Here is a 22,378-nt window from a genome sequence, read left to right as displayed (position 1 = left end):
ATGCAAAAATCCTTAATAAAATACTGGCAAACTGAATCCAGCAGCATGTCAAAAAGCTTATCCACCATGATCAAATGGGCTTCATCCCTGGAATGCAAGGCTGGTCCAACATACACAAATCAATAAATGTAATCCATCATAGAAACAGAACCAAAGACAAAAACCACATGATTATCTCAATAGATGCAGAAAAGGCCTTCAACAAAATTCAACAGTCCTTCATGCTAAAAACTCTCAATAAACTAGATATTGATGGGATGTATCTCAAAATAATAAGAGCTATTTATGACAAACCCACAGCCAATATCATACTGAATGGGCAAAAACTGGAAGCATTCCCTTTGAAAATCAGCACAAGACAGGGATGCCCTCTCTCACCACTCCTATTCAACATAGTGTTGGAAGTTCTGGCCAGGGCAATCAGGCAGGAGAAAGAAATAAAGGGTATTCAATTAGGAAAAGAGAAAGCCAAATTGTCCCCGTTTGCAGATGACATGATTGTATATTTAGAAAACCCCATCGTCTCAGCCCAAAATCTCCTTAAGCTGATAAGCAACTTCAGCAAAGTCTCAGGATACAAAATCAGTGTGCAAAAATCACAAGCATTCCTATACACGAATAACAGACAGAGAGCCAAATCATGAGTGAAGTCCCATTGACAACTGCTTCAAAGAGAATAAAATACCTAGGAATCCCACTTACAACGGATGTGAAGGACCTCTTCAAGGAGAACTACAAACCACTGCTCAATGAAATAAAAGAGGATACAAACAAATGGAAGAACATTCCATGCTCATGGATAGGAAGAATCAATATGAAAACGGCCATACTGCCCAAGGTAATTTATAGATTCAACGCCATCCCCATCAAGCTACCAATGACTTTCTTCACAGAATTGGAAAAAAACTACTTTAAAGTTCATATGGAACCAAAAAAGAGCCCTCATTGTCAAGACAATCCTAAGCCAAAAGAACAAAGCTGCAGGCATCACGCTACCTGACCTCAAACTATACTACAAGGCTACATGTATACTACAACTATACTACAAGGCTATACTACAAAACAGCATGGTACTGGTACTAAAATAGAGATATAGACCAATGGAACAGAACAGAGCCCTCAGAAATAATATCACACATCTACAACCATCTGATCTTTGACAAACCTAATAAAACAAGAAATGGGGAAAGGATTCCCTGTTTAATAAATGGTGCTGGGAAAACTGGCTAGCCATATGTAGAAAGTGAAACTAGATCCCTTCCTTACACCTTATATAAAAATTAATCCAAGATGGATTAAAGACTTAAATGTTAGACCTAAAACCATAAAAACCCTAGAAGAAAACCTAGGCAATACCATTCAGGACACAGGCATGAGCAAGGACTTCATGACTAAAACACCAACAGCAATGCCAACAAAAGCCAAAATTGACAAATGGGATCTAATTAAACTAAAGAGCTTCTGCACAGCAAAAGAAACTACCATCAAAGTGAACAGGCAACCTACAGAATGGGAGAAAATTTTTACAATCCACCCATCTGACAAAGGGCTAACATCCAGAATCTACAAAGAACTTAAACAAATTTACAAGAAAAAATCAAACAACCTCATCAAAAAGTGTATGAAGGATATGAACAGACACTTCTCAAAAGAAGACATTTATGTGGCCAACAGACACGTGAAAAAATGCTCATCATCACTGGCCATCAGAGAAACGCAAATCAAAACCACAATGAGATACCATCTCACACCAGTTAGAATGGTGATCATTAAAAAGTCAGGAAACAACAGGTGCTGGAGGAGATGCAGAGAAATAGCAACACTTTTACACTGTTGGGGGGACTGTAAACTAGTTCAACCATTGTGGAAGACAGTGTGGCAATTCCTCAAGGATCTAGAACTAGAATACCATCTGACCCAGCCATCCCATTACTGAGTATATACCCAAAGGATTATAAATCATGTTGCTACAAAGACACATGCACACGTATGTTTATTGTGGCACTATTCACAATAGCAAAGACTTGGAACCAACCCAAATGTCCATCAATGATAGACTGGATTAAGAAAATGTGGCACATATACACCATGGAATACTATGCAGCCATAAAAAAGGATGAGTTCGTGTCCTTTGTAGGGACATGGATGAAGCTGGAAACCATCATTCTGAGCAAACTATCACAAGGACAAAAAACCAAACACCTCATGTTCTCACTTATAGGTGGGAATTGAACAACGAGAACACTTGGACACAGGGTGGGGAACACCACACACCAGGGCCTGTCACGGGGTGGGAGGAGGGGGGAGGGATAGCATTAGGAGATATACCTAATGTAAATGACGTGTTAATGGGTGCAGCACACCAACATGGCACATGTATACATATGTAACAAACTTGCATATTGTGCACATGTACCCTAGAACTTCAAGTTTAATTTAAAAAAAAGAAATACCATTTGACCCAGCCATCCCATTACTGGGTATATACCCAAAGGATTATAAATCATGCTGCTATAAAGACACATGCACACGTATGTTTATTGCGACACTATTCACAATAGCAAAGACTTGGAACCAACCCAAATGTCCATTAATGATAGACTGGATTAAGAAAATGTGGCACATATACACCATGGAATACTATGCAGCCATAAAAAAGGATGAGTTCATGTTCTTTGTAGGGACATGGATGAAGCTGGAAACCATCATTCTGAGCAAACTATTGCAAAGGACAGAAAACCAAACACCACATGTTCTCACTCATAGGTAGGAATTGAACAATAAGAACACTTGGACACAGGATGAGGAACATCACACACTGGGGCCTGTCGTGGGGTGAGGGGAGGGGGGCTGGATAGCATTAGGAGATATACCTAATATAAATGACGAGTTAATGGATGCAGCACACCAACATGGCTCATGTATACATATGTAACAAACCTGCACATTGTGCACATGTACCCTAGAACTTAAAGTATAATAAAAAATAAAACATGTTCTTCAATTTCTAGTTCCTTAAGTTATAAAGCTAGGTTATTAATTTGAAATTTTTCATGTTTTTTAATATAAGTGTTTATAGCTATAAATTGTTCCCTTATCATTGCTTTCACTGTGTTCCATAAGTTTTGGTATGTTGTGTTTTCACTTTCACTGTAAGTATTTCTGATTTTGTGATTTGTTCTTCAATTGATTAAGAGTGTGTTGTTTAATTTCCACAATTTTGTGAATTTTCCAGTTTTACTTCTGTTATTTATATTCATCCTGTTGTGGTTCAAGAATATATTTTTTATGATATCTTTTTAAATCTATTGCGACTTAATATGTGGCCTAAAATATGATCTATCCTGGAAAATGTTCCATGTGCACTTGAGAAAAATGTGTCTGCTGCTGTTGTTGGGTAGTGTTCTATATATATCTACTACATATAATTAGTTTATTGTGTTAAGTCTTCTATTTCCTTACTTATTGTCAGCCTGATTGTTCTATTTATTATTGTGAGTAGAGTGCTGAAGTCTTTATTATTTGAGTACTTTCTACTTCTCCCTTCAATTATGTTGTTTTGGTTCTTGCTCCATGTGTTATTAGGTACATAAATGTTTATAATTGTTACATATTCTTGTTGTATTGAACTTTTTTTAAAGAGAGATTGAGGTCTCATTCTGTTGCCCAGGCTGGAGTACAGTAGTGCAATTATAGCTCACTGCAGCCTCAAACTCCTGGGCTCAAGCAGTCCTCCCACCTCAGCTTCCCAAGTAGCTAGGACTATGGGCAGAAGCCATCATGCCCAGCTAATTTTTTACTTTTTGTACAGATTGTCACTATGTTGCTCAGACAGGTCTCAACTTCCTGATAATCAAGCAATCCTCCTACCTTGGCCCACAAAAGTATTAGAATTACAGGCATGAACCACCACACCCGGTCTAAGCTTTTTATTAATATATAATGTCCTTTTTTGTGTTGTAATCTTTTTTGATTTAAGGTCTATTTTTTTTCTGGTATTAGTTTTGCCACCCCCTCTGTCTTTTGATTACTATTTGTATGGAATATCTTTTTGCATCTTTTCACTTTCAATCTATTTGTGTCTTTAGGTCTAAAGTGAATCCTTTATAGACAGCATATAGTTAGATCATGTTTTTGTGTACACTCTGCCAATCTCTGCCTTTTGATTAGAGTTTAATCCATTTACATTTAAAGTAATTACTGATAAAGAGAAAACTACTTCTGTCATTTTGCTATTCATCTTCTGTATGCCTCTTAGCAGTTTTATCCCTCATTTCTGCATTACTGTTTTTTTGTAGTGAAATGTTTAAATTTCTTTCATATATATATATATATGTATGTCACTTTCAAGATTCTCTTTGTCTTGGGATGTCAAAAGTTGATTATAATGTGTCTCAGTGTGGATCTCTTTAGTTTATCTTACTTGGAATTCATTGAGCTTCTTAGATATATGTATGTATATATATGGGTTTTTTAATATGTACATATTCTATAGCTATTTTCTTTGCAGTTATCATGGGGATTACATTTAATATTATGACAATACAACACTCCAATTTGAATTCATGCCAACTTAACTTCAATAACATACAAAAACTCTGGTTTGTTAACAGCTCCATCACTACCCCTTTCAGTTGTTGATGTTGCAAAATCACATCTTTATATATCATATCAAATGGTAGGTCTACTTTTAGTTCTTTAAGGAATCTCTATACTGTTTTCTACAGTGGTTGTGCTAGTTTACAATCCCACCAACAGTGTAAAAGAGCTCCTTCTCACCACATCCGTGCCAACAGCTGTTTTTTTTTTTTTAAATTATGTCCATTCTTGCAGGAGTAAGGTGGTATCACATTGTGGTTTTGATGTGCATTTCCCTGATAATTAGTGATGTTGAGCATTTCTTCATGTTTGTTGGTCATTTGTGTATCTTCTTTTGAGAATTGTTTATTTATGTCCTTAGCCCACTTCCTGATGGGATTTTTTTTTTTCTTGATGATTTGAGTTCCTTGTATATTCTGGACATTAATCTTTTGTCAGGTGTATAGATTGTGAATATTTTCTCCCACTCTGTGAGTTGCCTGTTTACTCTGCCGATTATTTCTTTTGCTGAGCAGAAGCTTTTTAGTTTAATTAAGTCCCATCTATTTATCTTTGTTTTTGTTGTGTTTGCGTTTGGGTACTTGATCATGAAGTGTTTGCCTAAGCCAGTGTCTAGAAGGGTTTTCCAATGTTATCTTCTAGAATTTTTACGGTTTCAGGTCTTAGATTTAAGTCTTTGACCCATCTTGAGTTGATTTTTGTATAAGGTGAGAGGTGAGGATCCAGTTTCATTCTTCTACATGTGGCTTGCCAATTTTTTCACACCATTTTTTGAATAGGGTGTCCTTTTTCCTCAGTGTGGGTCTCTTTAGGTCGTCTTACTTGGAATGCATTGAGCTTCTTAGTTTTTTTATTTTTTCTTCTTTTTTTTTGAGACAGGGTTTCATTCTGTCACTCGGGCTGGAGTGCAGTGGCATGAGCTCAGCTCACTTTTTTTTTTATTAAATTACTCAGCTTTATTTCACATGTATATTTTTGTCTCCCTACCATTTCCATGTCTAACCACCACTACTACTATGTCCTATTATAACATTCCATACATACCTAAAACCAAACAAAGGGCAGAGTTCCATCTTTAAAAACTAAACAGGCATTTTGGACAACATGTTCTTGGCAATGGAACCTAGACAACATTTATCAAACATGGTAGGGAAAGTTCTCACTCTGCATTACAAAAAAGACAGCCAAATAACAACTGTTACAGAAATGAAATGAGATGAAAATTTTTTAATAAATTGTTTAAACTATTTTCTTAAAGAGACTTCCTCTACTGCCAGAGATCTTGAATAGCCTCCTGGTCAGTCATCTGGAAGCAATTCCTCACATAACTGATGAAGTTGGCTTCCACTGTGGGAATAGAACCACTTTTTCTATACTTGCTTGCATTTTTGCTTTAATGTCTTCTACAGAACTAGGTCCTTTTGGTGTTTCAGGAGTTTTTTGCTGTTTTTTGAAGGATTCTTGTCCATTTGATCTTGGTATTGATGGTGGTTTTGAGCCTTTTCCATTCTGATTTGACTTTTGTGCATTTTTGGCTGGAGTATCTCATATAGATTTCTTCACTGGTGTTTTCCTTCAGTTTCCTTATCATCAAAATCATCACCATCATCATCTTCATCAGCAGCAAGTTTTACTTTTTTCTGTGGAAGCTTGCTACCACCGCCAGGGGCAGACTGCTTTCCAGATATACTTAAGAGCTTCACAACCTCCTTGTCTTCATCTTCTGACTCTATCTTCCTCCACAGCTACTAAGTGCTGTCCACTAATATGCACTGGCCCTGAACCACACTTCAACTGTAAGACCACTGGTGGTGTTATTTCAAAGCCCCCAAGGGAAACCGTTGGCTGTACAGACATTTTCAAAGTTGCCAGTATTACTTTAATTGGACTGCCTTCATAATTCATTGCCTCTGTTTCAACAATGTCCAATTCATCCGTTGCACCATCCCCTAAATTGATTGTTGTTAAAGATAATTGGTGCTCATTTTCATTATTATCCACCTTAAAGTGATAATCTTTGTTGGCCTTTAGTTCACAACTGAAAAGATAGTTCTGGGACCTCAGGGGCCTCATCACCATGTCCACGAATCTTCCATCAGGTGGTGGTACACACTTAGATGAGAGAGAAGGTGGATGGAGATAAACGACCACTGCTCAAGAGAACAGCCGCACAGGACGGAATCACACCAGAGTGATCTCAGCTCACTTTAACCTCTGCCTCTTGGGTTCAAGCAATTCTCATGCCTCAGCCTCCTGAGTAGCTGGGATTACAGGCATGTGCCACCATGCCCGCTTTTTTTTTTTTTTTTTTTTTTTTTTTTTTTTTTAAGTAGAGATGGGATTGCACCAGGTTGGCCAGGCTGGTCTCAAACTCCTGACCTCAAGTGATCCACCCACCTCAGCCTTCCAAAGTACCAGGATTACAGGCATGAGCCACTGTGCCCAGCTGAGCTTCTTAGATTTTTATATTCATGTCTTTCATCAATGTTGGGTAGTTTTCAACTATTATTTCTTCAAATATTCTCTCTGCCCCATTTTCTCTCCCTTCCTTTTCTGGGAGTCTCACAATGTATATGTTGGTCCACTTGTGGTGTCCCACAGGTCCCTTAGGCTCTGTTCACTTTTCTTTAGTCTTTTTTCTTTCTGTTCTTCTATATTAATTACCTTATCTTCTGTGTTTGCCATACTTTTGTCTTTCCATGTTTTATGATGGATAGTTTCTCCTCCCAGTGTTTTAGTTCACTGATTTTTCTCATTGGCTTAATCTATTTATTAAGAAGAGCATAGGCCTATTCATTGAGTTTTTTAATTTTAGTTATATTTTTAGACATAAAATTTATATTTTGTCTTAAAATCTTCTAAGTTACTTTTCATGCTTTTAAATTTCCTATTGAAATTTTCAAGGTTGGCTTTTATCTCCTTGAACATAGTAACATTGTTATTTTATAATGTTTCTGGTAGTTCTAATATCCAAAGTCCCTTTCTTTAGTTCTGTGGTCTGTTATTTCTGTTTATTCTCATTCATAGCTTTTTGCTTCCCTGTGTATTTGGTTATCTTTGGCTGTATGCTAAAATTTTACTTTAAATTGTATTTGTAGAACTAATCTAAGGTCAGGGATAATAATATCTTCCTTTATTTGCTTTTTCCAAGTATCTGAGCAATCAGGACACCTTAATATAATTTCAAGGTTTGAGTTTTCCTGAGCCATTCAAAAGTTAAAAAGCCTAGCCACAAATTCTCACAGTGGCTGAATTTCTTTCCATTCACTCGTACCCCTTGAGCTCCTAGTCCAAAGCCAGATTTGGTCTCATCAATGTCTATACTCTAGTTGGGCCCAGAATTCTGACTTCTATCTCCCTAGTTTTGAGAGGCTCCCAAAAGCTCCACTCGGCTTCTCAGCTGCCTCTTCTGAACTGAGAAATACACTCAGGGCCAAAGCAGCTTTTAGCATGGAGATTTAAATTTCTGCTTCCCATCATTTCCAAATCTACATCTGGTATTTCCCACGTTAGCTCTTTGATACTTTTAATGATGTTTTTCATATTTTCTGAATTTTTATTTGTCCTCATATAAAAGATTATTTCAAATTTCTTTGTTCATCAAGGAAAGTAGAGAATCCTCTGAAGATTTGTTACAGCCATTTATATGTCTTAAATATTTTATCTGAATTTGTAAATATAATATAAAGTAGGGTCTACTTCTAGGTATTCTTATCAAGGAAATACTGACCCAGGGTAAGAAATAAGAAGTGTTGGGAGAGAAGAAGGGAGAATCAGGTGGCCAGAATCTGTGGTAGAGGCAGCACCCTCAAGAAATTCACAGACAGAGAAGAGACAACTTTTGACATGGCTTTCAAATCATTATAGTTGCCTCTGGGAAGTAGGAAGCTGCATATATTTCCTTCATACTTCACAGTAAGTAGTAGCAAGATCAAAGAGATAGTCTGTGCCTTCTTCCTGGAGATTACAGTGAGGTTGAGGAAATGAGATACTGAGAAAGAGTGAAGTCTACATATAGACCATGAAGGGCAAGAGACCCGGAAGTGGGGCTTGTCTGGGCTAACTTGGTCAGTCTCTTCAATCAAATGTGACCCTAGTAGTTATTATATTATCTGAATGATGATCAGGGGAGGATTCTTAGACCTTGTCCTGATCCAGACACTAAATTTTATCCTAAAATAAAGCACACTAATGGTCACATGTGGGCAGAAGGGGCAGAAATCCCAGTACTACTTCAGTGATTAAAACAAGTAGGGGGCACCTGGATTTGAACCAGGGACCTCTTGATCTGCAGTCAAATGCTCTACCCCTGAGCTATACCCCCAGGACTTGCTCTGTGTCTTAATTTCACCTTTACAACTGTGCAGCTGATGGCTGTTTCTGGACTCACAGCCATGTTCCTGAGGGGTGTGGGAAGCCTGCCCATAATAGCCTGGCCCTCACTGCCATCACTCACTCCCTGGTCTACCTGTGAACACCTACTGACCATATTTCATGTGTCAGGCATATCTTTACCTCTGCCATCCCTGTTCCATCTGCCCTGCAGTGGGCAGTCACTGGCTGTCCCAGCTTAATAGAAGCCTGGTTCCCCTCCTGCCTTCCTGTACTAGAGTGCTGAGGAGCAGAGGAGTCTCCGCATAGATAGATTAGCATGTCTGAAACGAGACCTGGCCACAACCTCACACCCTGAGACACAAGATGACCTACTGTCCCCCTTTCTACTGCATGAGTCAGATTGTGGGGTTGATCCCCCACAATATGCTAAATATTGTGGAGAAATAAGGTAAACAGCTTCAGATTCCCTTAAGAAGAAAATTGATTGGGGGGGCTGGGGAAACACTGTGGTCAGTAGCTCTGAGCCATGCAGGGTATGGAGGCTGGGTTTCAAGATTCATTTCAGAGGGCGGTGGCTCTGCATGGGCAGCAAGAATAGGGAGGCAGTAGGGGCAGGAGCTTCCTCCCATCTGAACAGCTGGGTCCTGCATGGGGGGCAGAGCAAAAAGAGACTCACAACCACTGGTAGACAAGCCAAAAAAGACTTTAACTCACCTATCAACCCTTCCCAATGCCTCACCCCATCCATCTTCTCTCCCATAGACACAGTCTCCAATAAAGTCCACGAAGCTCACAAGGACTTTGGGTAAGTAGTGAATTTGTCCAGAAATACTGTGGAGGGTCCCCAACACCCATGGGCTGCTTGTACCAAGTTTGCCTGTCTCTGAAGTAATTTCATATTTACCATGTTTTTTTGTTTTCTCAAGGCCACTTCAACATGCCAGAATCGACCGTAGCCTCCCTCTGTTGGCCCAAGATCATGATATTTTCAGCCAGCCAGCTCTGCTGAAGGAGCTGAAACTGGCCCCTTAACTGAGTGTCCTGGGCCCCAATCCCTGCCTAGATGGAACCTCTCCCTCAACAGCCTTGCATGGGCACCTTTCCCCTGGCAGTGAGGCCACTGGCTGACTCCTCCCCACACCTGAACCTCCAGCCCTCTCTCTCTCTATTATGTCATCTCTTCCTACCCCCTATAACACTGAGTGGAGACTTATTGGAGTAATTCTGCCAGGAAATGGGCCTAAGGGCATGAAGTAGCCAAGGGTGTGCCTCGGGCTCTATGGGGCAGGAGCAGGGAAGGAGCTAACATCAGCCCAGGCTGGGAAGACAAGGAAAGGTCCCTTTTGTTAAAGGCCTTGTACCTTGATACACTTTGACTCACTATTCCATTGAGTTTGGACATTTAGGTTATTTCCAATTCTTTACTATTTGGAGGAGCGTTGTGATGAACAGTGAATTTGTCAAAGGGTCTTGCTATTGATGCTCTGTCATGCCTCTGTTCAGCAGTGGCCAGATGTGTGCTGAGAAGTAAGGCAGGAACTAGAACAATTTACTTGAGTCCTGCCAGATAATATCTGCACATCATCACACTTGGGCCCCGGACTTAGAGGACCTTTACCATTCAAAGAAGAGAGTCCAAGCCTGTTGGAGCTGCATATGCAGGATTGCAAAAGCATGAGAGGCCAAGTAAACAGGGAGAGAGAATTGCCCCCTGGCACTGGCAAAATATTAACAAATATAGGCCATTAATAAGCTCGATGAAGGCTGTTTCCATGGATCAGGTGAAATGAAAGCTGGATTGGAATGGGAGCAAGGATGTGAGGTCGATGAGAACAGTTGATTAATTTGAGTGGTTTTTCAGGAAAACAATAGCAGAAAAATTGAACAGGAACTGGAGGGTCATGGAATCAAGAGAAACTTTTAAAAGATGAATGACAGTAAAGCATGTTTATATGCTTATAATAATACCATAGAGAGGGAGCAAATGATGCAGGAGAGTAAAGACATCATCATGGTGTGGTTCTTAAGGAAGCAAGGGGTGGAATTTAATTATAAGTAATAAGTTGGCCTTGGGTAAGAATGGGAACCCTTCCTCATAACAGAGGGAAAGGCAGATTATGTGAATACAGACGGAGACTGTTTGGTTGGAATTGATAGAAGAAAGATGGAAGTGATTCTCATCTTATTGCCTTTATTTTCTGATTATTCAAGATATTTGTCAACTTAAGTAACAGAAAGTGAGACTCTCTAAAAGAAAATGATGTGTGCCATAGTAAACTATTTGCATATTCAGGGAGGTAAAGGAAGACGAAGGTTATTAAAGGAAAAGTGAGGATTATATAATTGTTTTGAGATAATTCTTGGCTACAAGGATAAATACCAAGGGCAGCAGTGCAAGGCTGGACAGGCAGCCACTGAACAGATGTCCCTATAGAAGCATTTTTGTGTAAGTTTGCAACGGCCTTTGTGCAAAGTTACGGATTTTGCAGAGTCTTTTGTGATAGTTCTTGTTATCAGGCATTCATGCATAAGAACTCTCCCTTTCGCTGGGTATGGTGGTTCACACCCGTAATCCCAGCACTTTGGAAGGACAAGACAAGAAGATCACTTAAGCCCAGGAGTTCGAGACTGGGCTGTGCAATATAGAGACACTTTGTCTCCACAAAAAATTTTAAAAATTAACTGGATGTGATGGCATGTGCCTGTAGTTCCAGCTACTTGGGAAGCTAAGACAGGAGGATTGCTTGAGCCTGGGAGGCACAGGTTGCAGTGAGCCAAGATTGCACCACTGCATTCCAGACTGGGCAACAGAGTGAGACAAAGTCTCAAAAAATTTAACAAAAAAAAAAAACCCTCCCCTCCCTTCCTTTTTATAGCCTTCTCCAGCTCTAATTGTCAGAGCTTTTTGTTTTGTCGTTTTTTGTTTGTTTGTTTTTGTTGTTGTTTTTTGGAAATGGAGTCTCACTCTGTTGCCCAGGCTGGAGTGCAGTAGTGTGATCTCGGCTCACTGCAACCACCGCCTCCTGGGTTCAAGAGATTTTCCTGCCTCAGCCTCCTGAGTAGCTGGGACTACAGGCACGTGCCACCACACACGGCTAATTTTTTGTATTTTTAGTAGAGATGGGGTTTCACTGTGTTAGCCAGGATGGTATTGATCTTCTGACCTCATGATCGCCCTCCTTGGCCTCCCAAAGTGCTGGGATTACAGGCATAAGCCATCGCACCTGGCCTGTCAGAGTTTTTAATACAATTAACTCCATTTTGATTCTGACAACTTCCACCTTTCCCCCTTTTGATCAAGGTCTTTCTCTAAAAGCATTGCTGATCAAATCACTCTGTAGTTAGGATTATGTTCCTTGGTGCTGAGATGAACCTGTCCCAAACTGCTGCTCTGGTCCCATTTCGGAGGGAAAAGATTGGCCACAGTGGCGTGAGCCACTGCACCTGGCCTAAAGATTTTTGTTTAGTTAATTGATCTTGAAATTATTAGAAGCCCATATTTAAGTGTACTTGTTAGAGTCTCCTCCATGAATCTGATTCCAAAGGCTTTTAGAGAAAAATCAAAATAACTGTGGATGACAAAAACTTAAAATAATCATGTTTAAAAATCTGATGTAAGTTCATTATATCAGCAATTGACACAGAAATTTGGTTATTTTTGTGGCATACAACATAACCCAAATTATGTCTAATGACATTATATTTTTAAGAGTTTAATACAATTTTGGAACATGTAGGTCAATAACATATCACAAATGTGGCTGGATGTGGTGGCTCACACCTGTAATCCCAGCACTTTGGGAGGCTGAGGTGGGTGAATCACCTGAGGTCAGGAGTTCGAGACCAGACTGGCCAACACAGTGAAACCCTGTCTCTACAAAAAATACAAAACTCAGCCAGGTGTGGTGGCACACACCTGTAATCCCAGCTACTCAGGAGGCTGAGGCAGGAGAATCCCATGAACCCAGGAGGCAGAGGTTGCAGTGAGCTAAGATCACACCACTGCACTCCAGCCTGGGCAACAGAGTGAGACTCCATCTCAAAAAAATAAAAATTAAAATAACATATCACAAATGTGACTGAAAAAAATCTAGCATCACTTATCATCTGACAATGCATCCCATATAATTTACCAAACAAGCCTTATCATTTACTATCTCTATAAAAATGAGAGATACATCTTTTGATGCTCTCCTGGGGCTCAACTGGAAAAATCACAAAGCAAATTCAAGATCAAAAAGACTTAATTTAGAATTTTTACATTGGGAAAGCCTATCAAAGGTGCCAAAAGTTTTTAAACACCTGATTAAAACAGGATCACAGATCACTGTGAAATAATAGTCATTCATTTAACCATAGTGATAGTCAAAAATTTCAAAAGCAATACAGAAAGTTACATGGATTTTTTTGTAGACTTAAAGCATTCAAAGCTCAGTTTTCCTAAGTCATCAAAAACCTAATAAAGACTGTTTCTTAGAACAGTTACCAAAAAGATAAGACAAACATCCTGAAATGTGATTGCTTATTCTTACAGGAAGCTCACTTATATAACATGGAAGTTGAACTTGATGAAAAAGCTCTTTAAACTTAATAAGACACAGAAAGATTGTGTGTCCAAGGTTATGAGTATACAACACATTATAGAGGAATGTAAACAAAAAACTAGTATCTTGAGCAGCAGAATGCATGGCTCTTGGTAAAAGCATGGGAAGTTCGGCCAGGTGTGGTGGCTCACGCCTGTAATCCCAGCACTTTGGGAGGCCGAGGCAGGTGGATCATGAGGTCAGAAGATCAAGACCACCCTGGCTAACACAGTGAAACTCCGTCTTTACTAAAAAATACAGAAAATTAGCCGGGCATGGTGGTGGGCACCTGTAGTCCCAGCTACTTGGGAGGCTGAGGCAGGAGAATGGCATGAAGCCGGGAGGCAGAGCTTGCTGTGAGCCAAGATCGTGCCACTGCACTCTAGCCTGGGTGACAGAGTAAGACTCAGTCTCAAAAAAAAAAAAAAAAAGCATGGGAAGTTCCTGGTTATATGGAACAATTCAGAAACATCAAGAAATCAAGTTATATTAAACAAAAACATTTCCAGACCTTCAAGATAAGTATTTCAGTGTCAGGCCATACCAGCAGAGTTAGAACTAGAGAACTGAGCTGATGAAAAAGTTAAAATTATCACCCCAGCCAGGCAAAAAGATGAACATATTACTTGCAAATCACCTGCAGGGAGACACAGCCAAAGTTGAACTCAGTCTGAGATATGAACCTGGGAATTTGAATTTCTGAGATATGAACCTTGAGGTAGAGGAAAACTCTACCTCAAGAAATAAAATTACCATTCTAAATGATGAAGACAGTATTTTCAACTGAAACTAGGGAAATTGAATACATCTCAGGATGAAATGTGACATAAATAGAAACCATAAAACAGGAAGAGGCTGCAGTTTAGAATGTGGCTGTTAAACAATTCATAATTAAAATCAAAACTTCTTGTAATTTTACTTCAAGAAAACCTTGTTCTAACATAAGGGATCACATTTTTAGTTTTGTATTAGTATATTTTTAACATAAAACCTCAATGTTTAGAAATAATTTTAATAATTCCCTTCTAATTATAGCCTACTTGATCACACACAAAACAGTTCTTTCATAAATGCATCCTTCACAAACCTTTCACGACTTGCACAGACCTTCCATGACATGTTTAGACTTTCTGCTTTGTCCTATACTTCCTCTTTCCCAAATAAGTAGTCATTTTACTTTGGGACAAAAATATACCACACAAGATTATTCCTCATATAAAATTATTCTCTTTTCTTTTTAACCTTCCTTACCAAAATTACAGCTCCATACCTATTAGTTTCTTCATATCTCTCTCCTACTTACTGGTTACTTTCTATATTGTTTCTATTTCATTCCTAAACACATATTTTGAAACAGTCTTTAAATAATCTCTGAATTAGACAAAATTACTGTTTTTTCTCAATAAAGAACACAGTTTTAAAGCCTTTCTTCTAATTTTTCTCATCAAAACAAATGATTTTTGTGTACTTTGTAGACAGAATCATATATATTAGAATTTTTAACTCTTAGTAACCTTAAATTCTAGTGAAAACCTAGGAAGCAAAAAATTTTGAGCTGCCTGTCACATATTAGTATTTTACAGATGGAGAACCATGTTATAATTTTTAGAAGTATGTTTCCCCATAACACAATTTTTATTTTGTATTAGTAGATCTAAATTTATTTAGTCTTCCTATAAAATTTAAGAAGCCAAGAATAAACTTACATTTATGTTTAGCAATTTATGTTTTAGTATTTTGTCTTACTTAAAAATAACCCAGACATTTAGTATCACTTAATTTAATAATGTTAAGATTTCAAATTGCATGAAAAGTTTATAAATGTGAATCCCATTTATACTGATTTATTTTAAACAATTATACCCAGATTACTTATGAAAACTAAAATAGTAGACAAAACTAGTCATCATTTTAAGTCATTTCCCTGTTAGCCCTTTTCTGTAGCCTGTGAATATCAGGTATTCACCTGAGTAACAAGTAACTTTACATATTTGGGTATTTTGCCAATACCTCAGAAGATACAACTGTTTTTACTAAATCAACAATGTTAAATTAGTCTTATTTATCAAAGAGTTACAAAAAAAATATTCTGTTTGGGGGCACGGCTTCTAGTTTTATGACCTTAAACCATTTAGCAGAGGCAAATATAATCCCATTTGGCCAGGCCAGGCACAATGGCTCATGCCTGTAATCCCAGCACTTTGGAAGGCTGAGGCAGGTGGATCACCTGAGGTCAGGGGCTCGAAACCAGCCTGGCCAACATGACAAAACCCTATCTCTACTAAAAATACAAAAATTAGCTGGGTATGGTGGCAGATACTTGTAATCCCAGCTACTCAGGATGCTGAGGCAGGAGTACTGCTTGAACCTGGGAAGCAGAGGTTGCCATGAACCAAGATCATGCCACTGCACTCCAGCCTGGATGACAGAGTAAGACACTGTCTCAAAAAAATAATAATAAAATAAAATAACCTTATCTGGCCAGCAAACCCAGGCAAAAGTATATGCTGACCATTTTAAGGGCCTTTCTATCAACAAATTAAAACTAGCTTATTTATCAAAGATTTATGTGTCACATAAACTAAAAGGTATTTGGGTTAATTATTATATATTTTCTGTGAGTGTTCATTTAATTGCTTTGCCCCTATGTGGTAAAGCAATTTTTTTTTTTTTTTTTTTTGAGACAGAGTCTCACTCTTTTGCCCAGGCCGGACTGCAGTGGTGCTATCTTGGCTCACTGCAAGCTCCGCCTCCTGGGTTCATGCCATTCTCCTGCCTCAGCTTCCTGAGTAGCTGGGACTACAGGCGCCTGCCACCATGCCCGGCTAATTTTTTTTTGTATTTTTAGTAGAGACGGGGTTTCACCGTGTTAGCCAGGATGGTCTTGATCTCCTGACCTCGTGATCCACCTGCCTCGGCCTCCCAAAGTGCTGAGATTACAGGTGTGAGCCACCGCGCCTGGCCGGTAAAGCAATTTTTATGCTGGGTGGAGATACCTTCCTTATATTATTACTCTGAGCTCAAGGCTTTGACTTGTTTGATCTGGTAGCCTAACTTTTATAAATATTTATTTAGTTCTTTTTAGAATGTCAATCTTTAATTAATTTTTCCATCACCTTGAGCAGTCGTTAGTTGGGCAAACCTAAATTTTCATTTCCAAAAGGTGTCTAGGTTATTCGTTGTCATGGAGCTGTTGTAATTTGTAAAGCTATTAATTTGAAAGCCCTTTAAGATTCCTTTTTAAATAATCTTGGCTAGGGGCAGGACATGGTGGCTCATGCCTATAATCCCAGCTGTGGGAGGCTGAGGCAGGAGGATGGCTTGAGGTCAGGAGTCCAAGACCATCCCAGGTAACATAGTGAGGCCCCTGTCTCTACAAAAAAATAACAAAATTAGCTGGGCGTGATTGTACTCACATGTGGTCCTAGCTACTCAAGAGGCTAAGGCAGGAAGATCACTTGATCCCAGGAGTTGGAGGCTGCAGTGAGCTACGATCATGCCATTGTACTCTAGCCTAGGTGACAGAGTGAGACCCTATCTTTATTTAAATATATATATTTAATATATAATATATATTTAATATATAATATGTATTTTATATAAATATATATATATTAAATATACATATATGTATTTAAATAGAGAGGCTGGAATGCCATAACCAGTGAATTCATCCTAACGCCAGGAGAAAAGTCTTCAGAGTCAAAATAAGCAGAAAAAAGTAGAGAGAGAACTTGGAAGAATCTACATGTTAACCCTATAGTTGGTTGCAGTTTTCTTAGAGCCTGTGAATAATGACCATTTGTGCTCTAAATTTTTATTGGTGTAATTTGCCTATCAGTTTTAAAATGTGCATGAGAATCAACTATAATACAGCTGACTGGCATCCCAAAGGAAGGTTTTTGTGGTATGCCTTTAGAATTTGATAATTGCATTCCACTTCTTGTTTATCTCTCAAGGGCAAAAAAAATCCTAGAAATCCTGTCAAAGAATGTCAGTAATTGGAACTGGCATGATAGATAGCAGTGACCACCTAGTAGCTTTTAATTGGTCATCTTATGCCCACCATTTAGAATGTTTTTTTTTTCCTCTCAGTACATGTTCAGAAACAAGGGAGAAAAGAGCCAAATCACTTACAGATACACGTGACCTGACCAAAATGAAACCAAAACTAAGAGTGTTGATAAAAATTTTAAGCCAAGTATGCAGACTGATACTGTTTGGATCTGTGTCCCCACTCAAATCTCATGTCAAATTGTAATCCCCAATGTTGGAGAGGGGCCTAGTGGGAGGCAACTGGATCATGGGGGTGGTTTCTCATGAATGGTTTAGCACCATCCCCTCGGTGCTGTTCTCATGATAGTGAGTGAGTGAGTTCTCTTGAGAACTTTTCATTGACCACATTGCTGGAGATGAGGATCATACAGATGGAGTAGTAGCTTGTGCTGCTGGACTAATAGGGGACTTACGTACAGCATTTGGGAAGGATGTACTGAAATTAGTAGAAGCTAGGCCAATGATCCATGAATTGTTAACTGAAGGGCGGAGATCGAAGATTAACAAAGCAAAAACCCTTGCTATATGGGCAACAAAAGAATTGAGGAAACTGAAGGACCAAGCTTGATCTGTTACCATTGGGATGATAACCGCCCCCTGGAGGGACCCCCACTGGAAATCTCCAATCTTTTGAAAAACCTGGAAGTGAGGAGTGTGCACGGATGCTGAATGTTTGGGAATGAGAGGATGAGTGAGTGAGGCTTGAAAACACACCACATTGAAAATCCTGCCACAGCAGCAGCTGCAGCCACCAACAGCAGTGCTGTTAGTGAGCTATGTAAGCACTGACTTTGTAGAAAACCATAACATCAGCCATCTTGGAAAAGAGAAAAACAATGAAGAAGAAAAGAAAAGAAAGAGAGAGAGAGACAGAGAGAGAGAAAGAAAGAGAGAGAGAGAGAAACAAAGAAAGAAAGAGAGAAAGAGAGAGAAGAAAGAAAGAAAGAAAAAGAAAGAAAGAAAGAAAGAAAGAAAGAAAGAAAGAAAGAAAGAAAGAGAAAGAAAGAAAAAAGCAAGCCATATCTTCCCAGGAGAGGCTAGAAGTAGCTTTTCTGTCTTTGGCCGGTGCCGTGCCGAGTGGAATGCCTGGTTTCGGGGAGGAGGAGGGACTGGGTTCAGCTGTGGTGCTTTGTTGTAAAAGGCAGCCTGGCCTTTGCTACTGAGGAGAAAGATGGAGCCTGGGTCTCAAGCTCACCTTCGCTGTACCTTTGCCACATGGTACTGTATGCTTGCCAGCTAGAAGGAGGGTGAGGGATTTTTTACAGTCTGAGAAGGAGTGTGTGTGAGTGAGGCGGTATCCACATTCTCAACTTCAAGTCATTGCAGTTTCTTTTTCCCAGAAAACAAGGGGTTAGATGTTGCATTTCATAAAACTAACCGAAGTTCTGTCTACTGATGCAGCACAAGAGATGTAAAAACAAACAAACAAACAAACAAAAACACAGAGGAAAGACGCTCTTTAGGTTTTTTGTTTTTGTTTTTTTTTACTCTAGGGAAAACACTGACGAATGGTCAGAGCTCCTATCCTGATCTTTTCAGTAAGGTGCCTTTCCTAATATGGTTCAACTGTGAATGTAGAAGTGGGCGGGGGGGAGGGGGAGAAAAAGAAAACTCTGGCGTTAGAGGATATAGAAAAATGTAAGTACAATTGTTACAAATAACTCAGACTTCAAAAACGAAAAAGTCACAAACCAAACCAAAATTTAAATGATCAGAATTGTCAGCACAAAGAAAACACCCTCTCCTGACTTGTATTGTGGCAGTCTGAACGCCCCCAGAAAATTGTGCCAGAGTTTAGAAAAATAAATATACAAGTAAACACACACATACACACAAAACAGCAAGCTTCAGGTAACTACTTTGGATTGCAAACAGGATAAATTAAATGTTCAAACAATCTGATAAAATAACCATTTGGAAACTGAAAAAAAAAAAAAAAAGTATGTAGCACCTCCCCCGCCCGGCTTGCTCCTGCTCCACCGTAGAAGTGCCCGCTTCCCCTTCACCTTCCACGATTGTTGAAAGTTCCCTAAGGCCTCCCCAGAAGCCAAGCAGTGCTAGCACCATGCTTCCTGTACAGCTTGAAGAGCTGTGAGCCAATCAAACCTCTTTTCTTTATAAATTATCCAGTCGCAGGTATTTCTTTATAGCAATGCAAGAACAGACTAATGCACAGACCAAACAAAATATTAAACCAGGCATGGAGAACCAGACAGAACATAAATTCTATAGAAACCAGAGTACTGAAACCAGAAGGACATTGTTCTTATACCCGAAATGGTTTGCCAGAAAAACAGTCTTCTGTCATCCCAGGAGAGATGCAAAGTTCTTTACTGAGGTGGCCTTATAACCAAATCAGAACACGAATAAAAAAGAACTCATCAAAGATAGGGAGTCCAAAAACTCAAGAGGAGATTCACCAGGGCAGAAAAGGTAAGAGGAGATTCACCAGGGCAGAAAAGGTAACTGACAGAAGCAGAGTGCAAAGAGCTCAGGTGGTACCACACTTCATTCCCGGAGCCACCAACCGGTTCAAACTGAGCTCACTTCAGTCCCACTCGAGATTTTGTCAAACTAAGAAATACAGAGGGAGTCTCTTTAAAAATTATGCTTATTGGAAATAGAGCATTGCAATGGGAATATGTGTGCCATAGTAACTATGTGTGTATTCACGGAGGTAAAGAAAAACAAAGGTTTTTAATGAAAAAAGTAAGGGGAATTATATAATTGCTTTCAGACAATTATCTTTGGCACTGAGGATCAATAATAAGAGGGTGCCAGTCCAAGATTAGCAGTTTCTGGACAGATGTTCTCACAAAAGTATGTTTTGCGTGTGTAAGGTTGTGGTTACCTTTGTGGAACCTTGTGGGTCTTGCAGTCTTCCGTGATAGTCCTTCTTATCAGGCACTGGTGCGGAGAACCCTCCCTCATGCCCTTCCCCAACTCTATTTGTAAGGGTTTTTTAACGCAAGTGATTCCACTTTGATTCTGACAATTTTTGCATATTTAACTACAATAGAAGATGAGAAGGGCATGTTGAGGATTTGAGAAGAGAATAGAAGAGGTAAAATAGCCATCTCAGGAGGTGATAAGGCAAGAGTATTACATAAACTAACAGGTTTGCCTGGCAATGTTAAGTGCCAATAGCGGTCACAGGTGAGTCTAGTCAACACAGTTATATGGCTTTTCCCCAGCAATGACCTGCTGTCTCAGATTCCTGGGATCTATAGACATGGCTGCAGCTGCTGCAATGTTCCAAGAAGGGAGGAGGGAGAATGGGCACTTCCGTGCATCCAGGAGGGTACTTGCCACACTGCTATGAGCTGCTGTTGAGACTGGGATGCAAGCACACTGCACTCCCCACAGCTTCTTGCTCACACTGCTTGCCTGGGTGGTGCCCCATTCTCTCTCTGGTCCTAGGCCCAAGATGCCATTTTGAGGGTGTAACACTGGGTTGGGCCCCGCCTTCGGCCTGAATTTAAACTGATGTGGCCATGGCCACTGCCCAGCTGAGGGACAAGGAAGCCAGACTCTCCTATGCATACCTAGAACAATATCCAGTGCCCTGCCACAGGTTTCTGTGAGACTGAGAGTCAAGCAAACCACACTCCCCACAGCTTTTTTCCATGCTTTCCTGAGAGGGGCTCCACCCTCTCCAGTCACAAGCTCACAGCTGGTACCATTTTGAGAGTTTAGAGACATTATTTGCAACGTGGCAGCAGTGGCCATAACAGGCATTTTAGTCTCAGGCTAGACATCGGAGCACTTGCTTTGGAATGGGGGAAAAGCCCTCCACAGCCAGAATTGAGCAGCAAACATGGAGGTGCCCAGCAGTAGGTGCAGGAATTAGGCTCTCTCCTGTTGCAGGGCTACAGCAGGAGAAGAGCTGCTGAAGCCAAGGTTTCCCCTGGGTGGCAAGACTGGCAGCCAGGGGCAGTTTTGTGACCTGGAACCAGTTTGTATGTGTCATTGCTGGGTGCCCCAGCCTACTCTCTTGGTCAGTTGGGGGAAAGTGCCCCACCACCATTTGAGAAGCTAGAGGGCAGTGCACTCCACTCCCTTGGAAATCTAACTCTTGGCATGGTCCCCTCTAAGAAGGTGGGGAGCACAGAATTTCAAAGCCACCCTTAGGTCAAAGGAAATGCAAGCACCATGCTAGCTTCTGCAGGGGGCACACACCAAAGTCCAGAACAGACATCAAGAGGGGGTCATCTCTTATCCCTGGTGCCCTCCTCGGTGCACTGGTGCATACTCAGCAGTGGCTCCTCCTGTTGGGGTGGAAAGAGACAGCTTCTCCAGCTGCTCCACCCCACTGAAGATGAATGCATGCCTGAAGAGGGCGCTCTTTTCATTTTTCCATTGCCTCTACTCCCACCCCTCCCTGTCGGCTCTTACTCTTAAGGGCATCTACTAGACTGCAGCCTGACCTACGCCACCAAGCAAAATTACATCACTACTACAAGCAACATCTGAGAAAGCTACCTATCTGCATCCAAGGAACAATACAGAGCCTTGGTATCCTGAAAGCACCCAGAAACATAGCCAACCAATCAGTCACACACAATATACACCAGAGTCATACCCCTAAGGGATAAAAGAATAAAATATCAAGAACCTCCACCTAAATGATAGCAAATTAAAAAAAAAGAAAAAAAAGCATCAGCTCTCTCAGCTGAAAAGGAGCCAGCACAAGAACTCTGGCAATACAAAAAGCCAGGGTGTTTCATCACCTCCAAAGTATCCCACCAGCTTCTAAGCAATGGATCCTAACCAGAATGAAATGTCTGAAATGACAGATATAGAAT

At 40.0% G+C, this 22,378-nt stretch overlaps 1 non-coding gene and 1 pseudogene across 1 annotated transcript; both read right to left on the bottom strand.

Annotated features, from left to right (window-relative positions):
* Positions 1-5,866: 5,866 nt before the first annotated feature.
* Positions 5,867-18,790, bottom strand: LOC100583076 (annotated as a pseudogene).
* On the bottom strand, positions 8,852-8,923 carry TRNAC-GCA. Its single transcript has one exon. It is a non-coding gene; the product is annotated as a tRNA-Cys (tRNA).
* Positions 18,791-22,378: the final 3,588 nt, after the last annotated feature.

The sequence above is a fragment of the Nomascus leucogenys genome, chromosome 13, assembly GCF_006542625.1.
Source record: "Nomascus leucogenys isolate Asia chromosome 13, Asia_NLE_v1, whole genome shotgun sequence".
NCBI classification, from domain to species: domain Eukaryota; kingdom Metazoa; phylum Chordata; class Mammalia; order Primates; family Hylobatidae; genus Nomascus; species Nomascus leucogenys.
Note: the sequence above shows the minus strand (reverse complement) of the source record. Positions and strands in the feature narration are given on the sequence as shown.